The 18,410-nt window shown below is 40.9% G+C and overlaps 1 protein-coding gene across 1 annotated transcript in view; it reads right to left on the reverse strand.

Annotated features, from left to right (window-relative positions):
• DISC1 (DISC1 scaffold protein) overlaps nt 1–18,410 on the reverse strand; it is a 196,889-nt gene that overhangs the window by 139,878 nt on the left and 38,601 nt on the right.

Here is an 18,410-nt window from a genome sequence, read left to right on the forward strand (position 1 = left end):
TACATGTTACTATCAGAATAACATCCATCTGTGCATGCTTTTTACCGCTTATTTTCTTTCTTTTTCCTCAAAGGGGTTTTAAGAAGAGAGGTGGTTTACATTTGCTGTTTTAGTGAAATGATCCATTTTTACAATAATCTATCATTAGTATTGATCTCCCTTCCGCTTCTGTGGTGATGGGGTGGAAATAAAGACACAGACTGTACTAATGAGGCTAGATCTCCCTAGGCCTGCAGACTGTTCCAAGTAGTTAAACTCATGCTATTATTATTATTAGGGAGAAAAATGCTGCCAGAAGGCTCTAGATGAAATGTGTATATGCTTATCCTGCAGAGGAGAAGCCCCTCTTCAGCACTGGAGGTGAATCACATCTGTGGTGCACTTCTCAGGGGCCACAACTGAACAGATTCTTCCCGTCCCTATCTCCACAAGGAAACTGCACAACATAAACTACCAAAATATAGCAGACTTATGACTGTGAAAAGATGAATGACAAACTAAAAAAGAAAAAGGTAGATTGCTAATTTAGAGGGCAAATAATACAGCTGGGACTCTACAGGGCAGCCTGACATGAAACAACTCAGCTAAGGCCAGACTGTCACTGGGAAACCACTGAGAGCTATGGTTATCCACAACCACTCTAAGAAAACAGCTATGTATATGGCAATAATGATACTTCATTTCACATCAGCATGGATATCAATATAGCCATAGATCTGACATGCTCCAAGAGTTTTTTGTTTGTTGTTTTTTTCCCTGTTTAATAGTGGGGTGTTAGAGTGTGCAAACACCTCCTGGTACTCTCAGCCATAGGAGCAAAGGGCAGGCATGCCACAGTCATCACTAGATCTCTTGCAGTTTTTAAATACATGGTAGATGAGCGCCCTCAAAAATGATGATGAACCACCATGGATCCTACTGCACCTATTGCTCCCTTGGGACTGGAGCTCTCCTGTGCGCACCTCATTGCAGCGGTGGGCAGGTACAGCCAGTCCAAACCATGGGCTCAGGGAGCACTACGAGCAAACACACAGCAGTCCTGCTTTCCTCTGTCTGCAAATTCATCTGACAGTTAATTCTGGTGCTAAACAGCGACAGAGCTCAGGGCAGCAACTTGAGGGCTGGCTGAAGTCTCAGTGAGGACAGATCAGAGCTGCCAGCAGAACTGCAGTGCTGCAGTAACTCGCACGCAGACTATAAAACATACACACCGCTGGGGCTATCAGCAGAGCCGTCTCATGCTCAGGATCCTGGTAATACTGCAGTGGACAGAAACAGCAATTCTACCAAGGTCCTCATCTGTTTTCCTCCACTCTACCCCAAACTGAGAAGGGACAGCCAGGCAGGACACTGCTGAATGCTTTTCTTCTATATGTGTTCTGACATAGCAGTGCTGGCTTAGGTAGCTCGTTAGGCACTACCCCAACCGTATTATGCAAACCAGAAATTAGGACAACTAACTGGAAATAGTCCTGAGCCTTGTGGAAATGCCTTCAGTTATCTTTCTTTCCCTAGGCCACGCCATCACAGCAGATGAGGCAGCCAAGCAACTGACAGCAGACAACAGTAGGCAATGGTTATTATTAGCAGGAGAGACAAGTTTTGGACAAGCATGTATTAGCAGCCTCTTACAGATTTTTTGTTTGTTTTGTTTTAAAAAAGAGCAGTAAGGGAACACCCAAGTTATTGCCAAATCAAACCAGGATCTCTCTCACAGAGCAGTATTATACAGATTTATTGGCTTCAGGTCAGAAGCGATATATATCTGGAGCTGTTCTGTGTATGCAATGTTGAAATAAAAGCTGGGTCATCCTGGATGACAAGGAGCGGGCAGGACCATTCCTTCTTGGGACACCTCTGCAACTCCATTCATCAGCAACTCCACAGGATATAGGGACGCAGATGAGAATCACAAGCCCGTATTTTGACCAGAAAAATGTATCAGCATTTGCATCTCATGTGGAATTTCAAACACTAATATCAAAAATATCGCTACTACAACCAGAAAAGTAAGAACTGAATTGTGGCCAATGACCACTGATGACCAAAACAAGCAGAAACACCTACTTTTTGCTCAAATCATTCACTGTTGGGCTTCCTTCGTTACCTGAACAGGATTTATGGCAACTCTCTACAGCTATTCAAAGAGTTTGGACACATGGCAGAACACGCTTTCCCTTCCCAGCAGGTATGGCAGCAGCAGCATTTACTGTTGTAAAGCTTCCCAGGCATTCATCCATAACAGGGCATCGCCAAATGGCAGGCTTCAAGGAAGACATAAAGACTCAAGTGCAGAAATAAACTACAAAAAATGGCCTGGGGAGAAGAAACAACTAAATTGCATTTGGGATGGCAGGGCAGGAAAAGACAGGATCATTCTGAGAGATCCATGTGACAGGACTCAGAGGTACTACTACTGTGACTGAAAGATGGGGAATTAACAACACAGGTTTATACTCGCGCTGTGCTCTCCAAAACCAGCTGCTGGGGGATGCAGAAGACTGGTGTTCTCTGTATCCAGGGCAAGCAGCTGGAAAATTTGCACGGAAAAAGGAGCAAAAGAACAAAACCCATCCTACCATACTTCAATTTATTCTTTGACATGATTATGCTTACACAATGTTTTTGTGTCCAGTCGTTTCATCCTTCCCAGCCCTAGAAACTGGCTATTTTTGGAAGGAAAACAGATGAGGGACCCCACATGACACTTCATTCTCTCGTTAATTCTTGGCTGCATCCTGCTTTATATATTCCAGTCTACACAGAATTCAATTAGCTTCCACTACGAGACATTTCTAAATCATTTGTTCCACTGGTATTTTAGAAGTATTATTACTGGACATATCTGCTTGTCACCTTTCAGATTAAAAAGACTGGTTATCCTTACTGGTTATCCTATCGTCATCGGGGATTACACCCCAAGAAGCTCCACCACCACCGAGCTGAATATTGCAGCACTCAGCTTCTGGGCTCCTCTTTTATAAAGGAGACCCCTCAGTTTGACCTGGCTGATGTCTTCAGTGCATGGAGAAACTAAGACACCTCAGTGCCAGCTGCCAAGCAGGGAGCCATGCAAATAAGGCTTATCTCAGTCCAGCTTTCCATGCTGCAACTCAGGAGAGAACTAGATGAAGCAGAAGTAATGGAAATGATAAAAAGTCTAGCAAAGATGACACATGAAAGAGTTCAAAAAGATGGATTTTGTAATCTAGCAAAGATAAAGACTGAGGGAGCAACTTTCAGTACACCAGGAAGCTGCAAAGAAAGAATTAATAAAATGTGTTTCACATCTACTCAAAACTAGAGTCCTCAGTAACAAACCTGAGCTGCAACAAAGGAGAACAGGAAAAACAGAGACAGTAAAGCATTAAAACTAGCTGCTTGGGAGAGCCAGGAAATCTCTATCAGTGTTAGTTTTCAGGTCAAACATCTCTCAGGAGTAGCTCTGGCATAGTTTTTAAAGCTGAGGCCAGCAAAATCAAATGTATGCTCCTGAGACCCCTTTCCACCATATTCTCTAGGATTTTCTAGCCAGGAAGCAGACAGAAAACCTTTGCTATTCTTAAGCCATTAGGCTCAAGAACACCACTTTCTTTTACCCTCATTTTAGACTTTTAAGCATGCTATTTCTACACAGAAAAGACCTTTGCAGAATTCCGGAGCTCACTGATGAACTGAGACATGTAAAGAAACCACATGAACTCAAACACATACATCACAAACACATGTTTAATGCTTTGTTCCTCTATCCCATACTTCACAATAGGTCATCTAACACAGTTTACGTGTAAAAAGCAATTCCCTTACTTGAGGAAGTAGCATGATAGACATTCATATACAGACCATTTTACATGCAAGCACTTGGAATAAAGTGTAATTCCCTTTACCAGCCTTTTATTTCACTGTGGTCTGCTACTAGCTTGCCGACTTGGAGCAATCCTATGGATACATTAGACAAAGCTCCTACTTCTGTGCAAAAGCCAACCTTTAAATTGCCTCCATCCCCACTGTTACTGCCTGATGCACTCCAAACATCCCACTCTGCTTGAAGCCAGCCCAGGGTGCAGGCGTGGAGAGGCAGCCTACCTGCTGTTCTCAGCCGAACAGACAGCAGCCTGAGAAATGCACGGTCTCCAAGGATCATGCTTTGTAACAGCTTTGAGCAAAGGAAGCAATTTCCATAATTTTTAATTGACCATATGAGAACATCTGGCTACCTACCTAGTTTTTACGTATTCTAATGTGGTTTTGTATTATTATTATTCCCATGAAGCGCAGTTTCACTTTATCAAAACTATTTATCATCATTTAAAAAACATTTAAGGAGATCATCACAGTGAGGGTAGAACTTCATTTACTACATCCTGCATATATTTACAGTTATTTATGTCTGCTCTTTGCTGATAGGTGGTAAGATGATCAATCGTGTTATTCTATGAGCTGCTGGAGGACATTAAGAAAGCATTTCTTCAGCTGGTTCAACTAGAGAAGACCATTTGATCCTGCCCCACAATTATGTAAACAACCACTTTCTTTCCCTCACTCCTCTCAAATATCTGAAGGACTTAAAACTGGATTTGCGCACAGTTTGCACGTGAAAATCACACACTGCAATCCTAAAGTCTTTTTCTTAGCTGCTAGGTACTTCCAGAGCCAGGCAGCCTTCCCAGCATTTGCTTTCTTAAAAACCTGAAAGCTTCCTAGATGACTTAAGTATTTTTATATGCTCAGCATCAAAAATATTTTATAATCTATTTTGTACAAGCAGAACTCCCAAGATCCGCCCAGCTTCACATAGGAACAGACTAAGAAGCAAAGCACAAAGCATCCCCTTACCTCGGTACTGCTTCCTGAGCCTACAGCGCTTGTTGCATGAAAGCCTTCCTAAGCAAGACACTACTCCTTAATCACTGCTTTGAGGGAGGGGAAAGTCACGAGTGGATCAACATTTACCCACTAGAAACTTCTCTTTTCTGTGGTCATGTATGTTTTTGGTCTCCAAAATACTTTATGACAGACAATTTCAAAATGTAATTATGAATTCTATCAACACACACCCCAGCTGATAATTTTAAATCTAAAGTCTGATGATGTTATTAGGTATTTCTTTTTCTTTTGCTGTGAATATGAGATAACATTCCATCTCTGCTTTCCCCATACATCAATAATTGAGGCATTTTTATTTTCAAACTGCACCATTCATTTTTCTGGACAGACACTTACATTAGCTAAAGCAATCCTACAAAGGCTAGGAAGTGAAGAGTCTAATTGGGATCTTGAATGTGACTAAAATGCAGCTAGATAAACAGACTATTAAAGCAAGGTGTCCGTAGCCCAATTACAAGCATTGGTCTCCTGCAAAATTACTTGCAGGAGAACATGCAGACCAATTAATGTCCAAATATAACGCGCAAAGACATATCCTGTGATCAGAAATGAAGGCATTACAAGCAACTGGAGTCTGCATATGCTCTTCATTTACGGATAAATTAACCATTTAACAGTGTTAAGCAGATGCATAGTAGAAAATATTAGACTCCTTCCAAGTCCAGGCTCTCTGGATGTGTGTAAACAGGAGCTTTAGATTACATGCGGAGAGTGTAAGCCTCCAGACAAGGCCGTAACCCCTGGGTACCACAGCCAAATGTTCCTGTTCCGTGTTCTGTTCATAAAAGGATAGAGCATAATGCAGGTGAAAATATCCTGATTACCAACCACTTAATTTTTCCATTTCAATAAAAAAAAAAAAGGTAACTTTGTGAAATTCAGCACACCGGGCGTGCTCCTGAGGTATCAGCACGGCCTTGAGGAGCAGCTGAGCAAACCAAACTCCTGGCTGCTGAACAGCCTTTGGAGTCTGAAGCAGCCCTGACAAAATTCACCCTGAAGCAGGAGGGTCAAAATCTGTTCAAAGTGCTACATTCCACTGTTCGTTGTTCTGTGTGTATTTCTCAGTTATTTGGCACTCATACTATGTGTGACAAACCCTTCTCATTCCCACTTCACCCTGTTGAGACGCTAGATGGATGCTTTCCTTTGACTCTGGTGCTATTTAAAGTTAAAAGCCCAGTAACCTGACAAGCGTAAGAGAGTCACCCTCCTGAACTCCCAGCCAGACTCGAGGCACCAGAGTGGCCAAAACACCCAGCAAGGACCTGAAGTCACACTCAGTACTCCTGGCTTCCCCTGCTGTGTGCTACATTACCTGCCTACAATTTCTCCACTCTCACCTTTCCTAGCAAGAGGAGACTGGCATATATAACACAGGAGAGGAGAAAGGAAAGGAAACCTAGTTTTCCAAGCAGTCCCTCAGATAAAAGCAATGGAGAACAGCATCTGAAGGACTTCTTACAAGCGCTGCTCAAGCTGACGGTCTCCCAGTGTTTTCCACCCTCAGTCCACACTAGTTACAGCCCAAGGAAATTGCTGTGTCCTTAAAAGACACAGAACATTTCAGAATTTAATATAGCGAATGTCAGTGCTGCAGCAGAGTTGGGAGCCTGAAAGCTTTAAAAATACAAGAGCAGACACATTTCAGCTGTTATATTTCTTATGAAAAGAAGCTTGACACTTTGGCAGAAATTGATTTTCCCTCGCTAATTCATATTGGATTTGAGAATGTTCGTTTAGGTTTTGAACAGAAAGTGCAATTCTTCAAAATTTCACCAACGTGGAAACTTCCTCAAAACATACCATCAAATTTCCTTTCCATTAGGTTTTCCACCTACAGTCTACACTTGAACATTGAAAAGTCTATGCTGTGTGTGAAACTTCTTGCCAGAAGGGCACCGGTGAAAGCCTAGTGTAGACCCAGACTAAGTTTTGTCCAGTGCCCCTATTTCATATAATATCCCCAGCAAAAGCATTGGTGACAAATTTCCACTCAAATCTGTAACATGATCTCCATATTCTAGCAATATGAGTTAATCAGAGCAGTGATTTATGGGCATAATCCATAGGAGTTGGTGGGGCTTGTGAGGGTGTAGGTAAAGGTACTATCAACGTTAGCTGGAAGATCAGCAAAAAGCCCCAAAACCAGAAAGGTTCCTCCAGCTGCCTCTGGGAAAGGAAGAGGGTGAGCATCCCATAGAAACATAGGAAAAGCAACATTTTCTAATGCTGGCCAAGTAACTTAAAAGGTTAACCACACAAATCAGTATTCTGACATTTTCTTTCTCGTTATCACCTGACAGTGATGTAGGCTGACCTGTCCTTACAGCTGTTATTTCTAGGCTGAGCTTAAGGCACATCATGACGATCTGGATAAACTCACATCTCTTCTAACATGACTATCCTGCAAGCAAAGTAGTTATTATTTGCCACTATCATCTCACAGAAAAGCCTCCAATGTAAGCCAAAACCCAATCATACAAGGCTCAGACAACAGGAAAAAAAAAAAAAATCCTACTCCAATAAACCTACAATCGACAAAACAAACAACAGTCAAAAGACAAATGGAGAAGACAAAGCAGAAAAGAGCCAGAATGGATGAAAACGGTGCATAATATTTCCATCGTACCAGTAGCTAAATCTCCACTGCCCTTAATAGGAAACTTCTGAAAAACATTACATTTTGATAATGTTTTTAACGGCAACAATTCTAATAGTGAGAATTTAATAAGTATTTTGCATCACAGCACAAACTAGCCACTTCCATAATTTGCTAAATGCTGGAGTAATTACATTTTTAAAAGTGCCTGACATGCCTAACAGTTACTGGAATAATGGACAATTTTCTGCATATGACAAGCCCTTACTCATCTTTGTAATTGCACTAAAATAATGGTACAATTCCACGCAGTGTCTGTCCCAGCTAGTCATTATCTTTGGATTTGCTGCATTTGTAAATTCCTTCAAACACAACAAGGGTTTCAATGCATCGGCATTTTTTGGAGACATCATTTCTGTTTTAATCAATTCACCGTACAAAATAAACAATGCCCTGTTGACTGTTTGCTTTTGATATTCTCTTATAAGCATCAATTTCCAGTGAAACCACTGAGATGTCTGCATTTCCAATATGACTTTACAGTAAAAATAATATACGATAACACTGAAAGATACATTAAAGGGAAAAACAAGCTGATTGCTGGTGCACTTTATTTGGTATCAACATTATTTTGTAAGCAGTGCTGACAGTACTGTCACTACATATGAAATTGTACAGAAATAAAGAAAAACATGTATGGCTGATTCCAGGCTGAATCTGCATTTAAAAAAAAAAAAAAAAAAAAAAAAGGAAAAAATGTAAGGAGGTAAGGCTATACAGCACAATGGCATAGATCCCTATTCTGAATTAAATTTTGCTCTGAAAAAGATCCCTCAAAAGCAGGATGCTAGCAGAAATGAATACAAACTCCTTGGGTTACAATACAGCCATAAGGATACTCCTTCCTTTTATTAGAATTGGCAGAGAAGGAACTTTGGTAATGGTTTCCACATACGTGAATGACTGTCAGCTATATTTTAATGTGAACAGAGGATTCAGTCTTGTTCCACTATATCCCTTTCCTCATTCCAAGAATGCCCAAGCCAATACCTGCCTTTCGTAACTGCCTCTGAATAAGTACAACTGGTCAATTAGAAGGTAGGCCTGTCAATTAGCAAAGAAGCAATGCGATCCCTTGCAAAGAATGGCATTATAATGTGTGATACCTGTCATTTCAACAAAGGGAGTTCTAAATACTCTACAAAAAATAAAGTCTGATGGACTACCCCTTGGCTTTTGTATCAAGGATTTTATGACCAGAGACAGCCAGATTACATTGGGATTTTTTGTACCAAGCTCTATTTAGGCACACATCGTGGATCTAAAGTTCTTTGTTCCAGCTGTCAGACAAAGAAAAGGATCCCTCATTATTGTCTCACCTGAACATACTGAGAACACCATCCTGAAATACAGTCTGAATGTTGGGAAGGTTTGTGGTTTTTTGTTCTTGTTTGTTTTTTGTTGGTTTTTTTTGGTTGGTTGTTTTGTTGGTTGGGTTTTGTGACAGAAGTACAAAACTAGTATAGAGAATAAAAGGAGTTTTCTGCAAGGTTTATTTTCATATTTTTAAAAACCTGTTTTACCTGTGCTGTAAAAGTGCACACCAAAGTATCACAAGTGCTAGGCTAAGAACACCAGTGAGTAGGCATCAAGTTGCTTTACGTTGAAGTTTGAAAGAAAATAGCACAGATTTTAAGATGTGGTGGATATTGAATTGTGCAATTGTAACATCTAAAGAAATTGGCTTGCAGTTTTGTTGAAGTTACCAGCTACAGGTCAGCATCACCAAAATGCAATTAGATGTTATCCTCCTTCTACAGTGAGACACAGTGATGAAAAGATATCCAATATTCCGTCTTATAGAATGGATATTACATACAGCTAACTATAATGAGAATATAAATATGTGCACACAACCTCAAACTGATTGCTCTGAAAACTGCAGAGGGAAACTCTGCAAGGAAACTTGAAGCTTTGCTCTAGAAACAACAAGAGAGAGTAGATAAAGGAAGTCTTTGTGGTAACTGGGCTGAAAAAAAAAAGTGCATTCATTATGGGTGAGTACTTGGATGACAGAATTTTGCTTTTAGTTAAACAAAATCTTTCTTTTTCCTCCCTCACTCCATGCATTCGCTTTCATGAGTTCTCCACAATAATGGTCAATGCTTTATCATATCCCAAGTCTCAGTTTTAAAAGTCTCTACAATCTCAAATACATACATCTAATTTCCTGTTTCAATGTCCCTTCTTTATCCCTGATGCCCTTCAACTTCACCTAGAATTAAACTGATACACTTTCTGATACACTCTGCATCAGCAGATGCAAAACCCAAAACTGTATACAAACTATTAAAGACGCTGGTGTAGTTCAGCCTAGCCACATTTCCAATTTCACCATCCATCACTATTTTAGCACCCAGAACCCAGGAATTGCACTGTTTTACATCATCCAGAAAAGGTCATATTCTAAAACAGAAAACAGTAAAAGAAAAGAGTTTACAACATTTGACATTTCTTCTCAGACTATTTTGTCTGCCATAAATCAGAATCAATTCACATATTTTTAAATGTTTTTGGATTTAATTAAATTCCACCAGCTGAAGAAACCCGAATTCAATGACAAAGGATATCATTTAAACACAGAATAGTTGCTGACAATAACTGGTGACTTATTTCCTTGCCTATCCTTTTGAACTTGGTTTCACAACCCAATTCCCTCTTCTCTGGGACATCCTTACCCCAGTTTCTCCCTCCTCTATTTCTCTGCCTCTTCATCCTCTTCCCTTCCCACACCCCCCATCTCAGCTAGCATCTGTTTCTTTAGTCTCCTTTCTTTCCCAGCAGTGATTTGGTTCCTCCTGAACTTCTGCTGGACATAGAAATTCACTCCCAAATTCACAAATAGGCCTCCATCAAAACTCCCCCTTTCCCCAACCACACTCTCAACTGTAATCAAAGGCTGGAATAAAGTTAAATTTTGAGATAGGACAACAGAGGAAATAAGGCTTTTTAGCTATCTGATCTTCATCTGCAGTTCGTTGGCTTGCATATACTGAGCTCTTGACTCTTTCCTAAATACCATCTTCAACATCACCTTCTCAAGATTGTTTTTGGTACTAATGCACGCATGGGGTGAACATAAAATAACTGAAATCATTTTGGGCTGTGAAACACAACCGTAGTTTGATCACACAACTGTAAAAAGGAAAAATAATAGAATGTTAAATGTAAAAGCTGTAGTCCCTCTTTTTCCTGGAGACTGTATCTGAAGCACACTTTGTCCAAATTTTAAGTCATTAAATATTATCTGACATTCCCATAATGGCACCAAATTCTGTAAAAAATACAGTAAGTTTAGGGTTTTCAAAGCAGTGTGAAATGTAAACATCTCTACTAAAACACGTTCTCAAACTGAGCTGTAGCACAGGCACGTCTCACTGCAACATCTTATGGAAGACAAGCAGATATAACACGCTTCCTTGAAATGGCAGCTGTGTGTTCTGCATGTTGGGAACAAACCTTGGAAAACCTGGGATTTCCACCCCAACACAGTCCTTTAAAAATAACACAGCCTGTATGTTAGGGCAACAGGGTGCAAAGCAGAGCTGGCAATTCTCTGTTTTCCCATCCTCACCCATCCACCAGATTTTCTGTAGTATTTCTTGTCAAGTTATCAGCAGCTTAAGAGTATGATAGGAAGAAAACAGTTAAAGAGTTGTTTGATTTCCCCATAGGAACCTCACAAAGCAGTCTATCAGCCTGCTTTGCACTGGAAAGGCTGAAGTGAACAAAGGAAAGCATTACCATACAAAACCTCTCCCACATGGGTGTGTTTTCCTTTTTGCTGCTTCCCATAAGGCTCTCAAAACACAGAATGCTAACCAAAATATTACAGGATCCTACAGATCTCCAGCATACCTTTAGACAAAATTAAAGAATAGTTACAGGCTTATATGCATAATCAAGAAACACCATCTAGAAACTCTTTGCCCAGAGTTTCCTTTTATGCATCTACACGTATCTGCATCTTTATGGAAGGAAAAAAGAAAAGAGAAAGCAGTAGGGGTATACACCACAGTTTCATGGGAAGGGTTCTGCCCATGGCTGTTAGGCAGCTTGAAGTGGCGCTGTATTCTCTAATGAGCACCAATTCCCCAGTGCTGCTACAGGATCTCAAACAACCCCATTTCTTTCAGTTTCTAGGTCCTCTCTCTGTAAAAATGTAGACTGTAACAATTGCTCCACGGGGGCATCATTAGGCTTAATTAACACCTGTGTGAGATCTTCAGATAAAAGGATTACTATAATTACACAATATTAAGTGCTTCTTGCATAAGAAACCCTGTATTATCCCTTTCATAACTTGACCTTTTCGTAGAACTTAGTGCCTTTCTTGTTCTTTTAGAGGACTCTTCCCTATTAAGGACTGTCTTACCTCCTTAATCTTGTAATTCCAAAAGTAGGTAAAGCCCAGTCTCTCCTGTTTGATAAGAAGGGAGTCTGGAGTCCTTTTTTTTAAAAACAACAACAACAACAACAACAACAACAAACATTGTCCTCTTGCCCCGTCTTCCTCCCTTTTACACACTTTTCACATTTATGACCTTTTCATTCTGGCTCTGCAGCTGTCCCTCCTGTCCCAGTCCCAGCACAGAACCTGTGGAGGTGTTTCTGGCACAAGAATTACCCTCCCCATTCACAAAGCACCGGCAGGGCTGCATACAAGGATCACAGCACAGCAGTGTGGAGACGACCACAAGGCTGCTTATGTGCACCCCACAGACCTTTACCTGCTCTTAGGTCCCAGTTCAGCAGCAGGGTTAAGAACAAGAGAACATCCCACAGACCCCAAAAGCAAGACCCCAAAGCAGGACCTGAGGCCCAGCTGTGCCAAGCTCATGTGGCATTAGTGGACTCTGCCTAAGCACAGCAGCTGCAAGGAAGCTCAGCTCCCTCCATCCTCCACAGAAGAGCCCTCGCATGTCCTACCCCAGAGGAGAAGAGCAATGCCAGGGCAGTCTCAGTGCTCTCTGTGCTTAGCACGGCTAGATGTGAAAACTCTGAACCCAGGCTGGCTGCCTTCTTTCAGCCTGAGCCTGCAGTAGACTCTCCACCTACCTGCTCATCAGAGCCTCCCCGGGCTGGAAATTCAAGTTGCCAGTCGGGCGGATGCCTTGCCTGAGAGCCAGGTGAGAACCAGAGCCAGGAGGGAAGGGCAAAGAGGAGCAGAGTTTGATGGGACTTGGCCTGCAGAGGTAAGGGCAGGAGTGCCCGCCAGCTATTGCCACCCTCTCCTGAAGGGGTTCAGAAAAGCACATGCTCCAGAAAGGACATGGGATTTGCCATTTTTGTAAGAACTCACATAAAGAAGATGGGACGTCTTTCATGTGTAGTGCTGTAGTGCCAGAAGGCGTGGGTTCTGCTTCAGCCCTGCAGCTGAGCTCTACACACATCTCCTACAAGCATGGAAAACAAACGCACTAAAGCCTGCTTTTTCCTGTAGCATGTGGTAACCACAAATGGAAGCGCTGCAAGAAATAAGTTTATTAGCATACAGCTTCCCAGTAACTAATATTTGCCTTCTACATGAGCTACAATTAAATAGCACTGCTACAATAGTGAATTTGGTTATGAATTTCACACTGTGCCACTACATCCACAACACCTCAACAGTTTTCCACAACCACCAGAGCGGCTGTTCTACCACAGCAAAATAAACACTGCCCTCCGGCATCCCTCCGGCATCCCACCTTGATTCTGTCCAGCAGCATCCTCTGCTATTGATATTGTTCGAGCACTGTCTTTAAAATAACAAGCAAGGATTAAATGGATGTGTCTAAACAGCAACTTCCATAAATATTTTTTCAAATACCTCTGGCAAATGCAATAGAAGATATCTGCTTTCCCCTCCCGCAGCCATTCAGCTCATTTTTACTTTACCTCAACTGGACAGCTTAGGAAGAACTGTGGTAAAATATGTAGATACGACAGATGGTATTTGCTGCTCTTTTATCAGTCCTGCTGCTTAGTAGTTTTCCAAAGTCATCATAATTTATCACTTGAAAAGTCCCAAATAGATCCTGGGTTCCACTACAACTTTGCCTTCCCTATTTTATGAGGGAAATTATTTCTGCTTACAGGAAATATTGAATCTTCAACTAAGTACCAGAACTACAAGAAAACACCTGAAACAACTGACTTCTGCTCTTTGCTTTTAAATTTCACCTCAAAAAGCCTTATTTCAACAGGTCTGAATAGAAGCTGTCCCCTGTACTTCACAGCTGGAGCAGTGGGACAGGGACAGCTCAGCCTTCCTTTTACAGTTCTCTTCACAATATCCACCCTCACCTTAAAACATGCTCATAGCTCTCTCTTCTGCCCCACACAGAGATTCTCTCTCTTCCCAGAATTATATGACAAATTATTTTTTTATATATAAATAAATAACCAACCTACTCAAAATATACGGTCCTCTTAGGAGAAATGTCTTCTTCATCATATATTAAAAGCTGTTCGTCTGACTTTCATTCTCCTTACTTTTATGGACAGAGATTTTAAGACAAGAAACAAGGTTAAAAATATCACTACCTGGCTACAGAACAATGACAAGAAGAGAAAGAGTCAAAACGATAGGTTTGACTCTAAAATACCACTTTTTGAAGACTGCGTTGCTAGACTCTCGGTTAATCGGTGTTCAGATTGCAACTCTGGCAGTGGTCATTTCTAAGCAAGACATTCTTCGGTGACAGAGGACATGAAAATAACTTTTCTCATGTTATTTACTAGAGGCTTCACATTTCAACACATATCTGCTTCCAAACAATAAGCTCCTGTCAAGTTAGCGTTCCATCAAATCTGTCAATTGCAACTCATTTTGTGCTACAGGACAAGCCGACACATTGCATAAAGGTCAAGTGGAAAAATGTCCCTTCCACTACATCAATGTCAGAAGTTGGTAAAGGTCACTCCATCCAATAATTGCGAGTACAGAAAATAACTTTGTTGCAATCTACATGATTTAAAAAAATAATAATACTGTTCAAGTCCTTCATTTTTTCCAAGATGTGACACGCTAACACCCCTGTCATTTTCCTGTGGCCCATATGCTCTAATGAGAGCAGCTTGACCTACAGGCTCTATAGTACAGCAAGTATAACACAAAATTAAATTAAGATAACGTTCCTGTAAAAGAGTGAAAAATAAAATCCTGGTATACCTCAGTTATAACACCTTATAACTGTGAAGCTCCAATCAAAAGAGGAGTTCAAAGGGCTTCAGAGTCTCATTAAAATTTGGAATGCTGTGCTAAGATGAGCGATGGTACACTCATTTTACAGACCACTTGTCTGTAGCAGAGTGAATCAGCTTGCAGACTTAAAAAATAAAAAAGCAAATACAATCACATATTCTAATACTTTAAAAAAAATGAAAATCTGCTGCACTTCTATTTTCTTATAGCTTCTTGTTCCTGCATAAGAATTCATTCTCTCTCTCATCTGCTTCTCCAGAAAGTGTCTCTCTATTGTTTGGAACACCGTAAGTTGTAACATGCAAAATTAACGTGTACAAATACAGAAGTTAGCTTTACATCAGTTTAACACTGGAGCTGCAGCCGTAAGGCTGAGCAACCCCACTAACGTAGCTGGATGTATGACCCTCATCATGAGGGTAAGCCTGGCTTGCGTTGCAGAATAGCAGAAAAGAAGGGGAAGGAAAATGCTGAGGCTCACCTTGTCTTGCTGCATCAATCAAAAACCAGCTCATTTATAACTCAGTATACTCTTAGTCTCCATTATTAATGAAAGATTTTAAAAGGAACACTGGCGCGTAGGATTCAGATCCTGTACCAAGATAAGTTTGGAAGAAATTTTGCAGTTACTGGGAAGAGTGGTAGAAAGATTTTACACATTGGACTCTAAAAGCAGAAGACCTCAAGGATCTCCCTCACCCTAGTGTGTAACCAGTGCTCTGATTACAAATCTGGATGCCCAATACTTACAAAGTTACCTGGGTCCTACCAGATTCTCCCAACACCACCTGCATATAAGCTGTGTGCATCCTGCGTGCCTTTCTTCTTCAATCAAACCAAGAAGAAACTTTTTGTTAAAGAAACAAAAAGTTAATCAGAGACAAATGCAACTCCATCTCTATGACATATACCAAACATTAACCACCTGAACCAACTGAAGTTTTGTTATCGCCAACGTTAACAGCAGGATCCAGCCATGCTGTGGGTATGTACTGTAAGATGCGCAGTGCAGGTATCTGTAGCCACATACCTCTCTTTCAAAGCACTTTTGCTTCATTTAGGGGGAGAAGAAAAAAAAATGCGGCATAGCATAGTAACTTGTAGCTCCTTTCCTAGGTTTTCATTTCCACAGTGAAGTGGAAGCTGGAAGCAAGCCAAGGGATGGGGTCACATTCTTCACAGACCTCTTCACTGCCACTTCAGCTGCCATACGAACGAATGGGAGTGATGTTTGTTTTACCCTCTGGCATGATTCCTAAACGTGTCAAATTCAACTAGTTATTCAAAGATATTCGATAACAACACTATCAAGACCTTAGAAAGCCACAAAGGAATTGTAGGTTTCTTCAGCAACAAGCACAATGACTGACGGCAGCTCTTTAACGATAGGTTGTGAGCAGATGCAATAAAGCACATCCAGAAGAAAACAAAATTAGCCTCAACATTATGGGTTTTCCAGCTGTTCAGTAAAGAAAGTTAGGAAACACATTTTTAAAGCCTCTTTTAGGTTAACAAAGTACTGTATTCGAAGACTCTCCCCTGAGATGTGGATGCTTTATTGTAACTGCATTACCACAATTGAAAATACCCCCTCCTTTCTGGAGAACATTATTTATGTTTACCTGGAAACTTCATCATGAGTGCATTACCAAAAAATCATCCTTGCCAGCTTTCTCCTACCTGAAGAAGTAAAGGCTTAAAAATCCCTATCTAATAACCTAAACATGATGAATCTCACATCCTTCTGAAGCCTGTGGAATCTTCAGGTGCACGGCCCATTTGCAGACTGGAGTGGTTATAAGAGCCTATATCAAGGAAGAAAACTGTGATGTGTTTTTTGGTTGGTTGGTTGTGTGTTTTTTTTTGTTTGTTTGTTTCTTTGTAATAAAGGAATGAAAAGTTAAGTTCACAAACCTTATCTTGCATCTTTCCAAGCACAGTCCAGCAGCATGAATGTACACACAACACAACACGGGCATTTTACACCAGCAGAAGAATCAAAAGCAGTGTTGAAGTGACAAGAATTGCCAGACTACATCAGACTCAGGTCCAACTAGCACAAGATCCTGCCTGCAGCAGTGACAAGTGGATGTTTCAACATTTCAAAGGATGGAGAGAAAGGCCTGTAGGGGCAGCCTGCCAGTCTCTGGAACGCTGCACACACTCCAAGTGCCAGGAAACCCTACCAAACTCTTCGGCAGTCTCCAGGAATTACAAGACTGTAATATCCTGTACTTAATGCAATTATGCTGTGATGAGTCCCGAGAAACAAACCTTCAAATAAAATTCCTAGCGCTAAGTTTCCAAACCCTTTTTCAAAAGTACATTTTTAAAGAGAGCTACGCAGAAGCCACAATCATGGCACAATAGGAGATGTGTCAAATACATGAAAGAACATACCGAAATGAAAAAAGTATTTGCATGAAGTTTCAATGAAAGTGAAAGTGTGAATATTATTCTTTCAGAAAGCTCCTATAGAATATTTCCCTCTGTACAACTACAGTATATCCCTGTTACTGAGCTTCCCTGATGATCAAAAGCCTTTTTTCAAATAACTTCTGTAGAAGTTCTCCCTGATGATGCTAAATTTGCACTGTCATCATTCTAATTTGCATTCATCTTCTTTCCCCCTCTGTTACTAGACAGGAGAATTAACATAAAACTCCCAAACTTAGAAATAAAATATTTTGCAAGTAGCAAAAACGTCCCTTCTTCATTTCAGATGCTCCTGGTGACTCCATCCAGTTTCACTAATCTATCTTCAAAATCCAAACAACTTATCATATGTACATATACTTAACCTGACTTTAATTTAATCCTTTTTCTATGGCAAGAATTAAGGTATTTGATGTTAAGGTACCCTCTAGCACTACAGCTTCTTGCCCTTTCCTAGCTTGGCTCCATTTTTCTTCACATGTAAACACGACTTTGGCTTCCTCATTTAAATCCACTACAGACAAGACCTATCTGTGAAACTAGAGTACACATTTCCTCAAATCTGGCAGAAAGGACTGGAATCTTGTTTTGCTCTATGGCAGCTGGCCACAAGGCTCTCACTGGGCCCAGGCGTGGAGCTCACCCAAGGATGTTACAGCAAGGTGCAATTCCAGCTGAACCCCTGATGTGCAGGCTTGTCACCGCTCCTGCACTCACAGCAGGGCTAAGAAAACAATCACAAGGCCAGCAGTTTTAGCTCCAGGCTGCAGGCTAGAAAGGAAGAAACAAAGACATTTGTGTAAGCTTTAGGAGCCAGGTCAATGGAGAGGTGCAGCGATAGCTCAGTACAGCTGCTCTGCTCCCCATACCAGAGGTAGACTGGGAATTTCCTAGAGGTAATACAGGTAGGAAGGATGCAACTGTGTGGGACTGATAGAAACAGAGAAGGAAGGAAGGAAAAAAGGAACAGTGATGCCTGTGATTATGAAGGTGCAAAGGTAAAAGACATGGCAGAAAGCACAAAAGCAAAGTCTGAAGGAATGTGATATGAAGTGAGAGTTGTGGCTAGGAAGTAACAGAAAGGACAAGGAAAGCTAGAAGAGCATTTGAGGGTGGACATTTGATGCATCCTCCACCATTTGGGGGGAAAAACAACAAGCAAATAAATATATGACACAATTTAAATGTTTGCATTTGGGGAAGAAAAAAAAAAAAAGAAGAAAAAAACACCTACCA

This window comes from Anas acuta, chromosome 3 (assembly GCF_963932015.1).
Source record: "Anas acuta chromosome 3, bAnaAcu1.1, whole genome shotgun sequence".
NCBI classification, from domain to species: domain Eukaryota; kingdom Metazoa; phylum Chordata; class Aves; order Anseriformes; family Anatidae; genus Anas; species Anas acuta.